Source organism: Myotis davidii, unplaced genomic scaffold (genome assembly GCF_000327345.1).
Source record: "Myotis davidii unplaced genomic scaffold, ASM32734v1 scaffold1521, whole genome shotgun sequence".
Classification (NCBI taxonomy): Eukaryota; Metazoa; Chordata; class Mammalia; order Chiroptera; family Vespertilionidae; genus Myotis; species Myotis davidii.
In genome coordinates this window covers 153709-154385 of record NW_006291034.1, presented here as the reverse complement: position 1 = coordinate 154385, position 677 = coordinate 153709, and the positions used below count along the sequence as shown (strand labels likewise).

At 51.1% G+C, this 677-nt stretch overlaps 1 non-coding gene across 1 annotated transcript; it reads left to right on the top strand.

Moving 5' to 3' along the window:
• The first annotated feature begins 304 nt into the window (after positions 1-304).
• On the top strand, positions 305-378 carry TRNAI-AAU. The gene has a single exon. It is a non-coding gene; the product is annotated as a tRNA-Ile (tRNA).
• Positions 379-677: the final 299 nt, after the last annotated feature.

The window sequence follows — 677 nt, the reverse complement described above, 5'->3', positions numbered from 1 at the left end:
GAATGTTGGAGTCCTCCTTCACTGAAGCAAGCAAGCCTCATGTTAGTTTCAAGCTGCCTGGCTTCCGGCCGCCATCTTGGCTGGCAGTTAATTTGCATATCGCCCTGATTAGCCAGTGGGAAGGGTAGCAGTCGTACGCTAATTACCATGTTTCTCTTTTATTAGATAGGAGGATATGCACACACACACACACATATATATAAAAATGTAAATTTTGATGTGATTATGTAGATCACCGTTTCTCAAACTATGGTCTCCTACAGGAATCAGATGGGATGTTTGTTAAACGACCGCCCTCGCAGCTGGCCGGTTAGCTCAGTTGGTTAGAGCGTGGTGCTAATAACGCCAAGGTCGCGGGTTCGATCCCCGTACGGGCCAGGGCGGCTGTTTTTCTGTTCCTCAAGGTAATTCTGCTGCCGCACCTCACACGTGGGGAACAGCCCCCGCTGTAAGGCTGGGAGTAATGTTGGCTTCGTTTCTTAATCTTCAGCAGTGACACCAACGTTCTTTGTCCCCCCTTCAAAGGACGGAAAAACGAAAAAAAAGAAAAAACCCGACTTGAGGAAAGTGGCATGAAGCCTTCATAGACATTCAGTAAAGAGGATGCGGGCTCACGAGCAGGGGGGCCCCCCGGAGGTGAGAGGTGTGCCGGCGGCGGCGGCGGCCTCTGAGCGCCT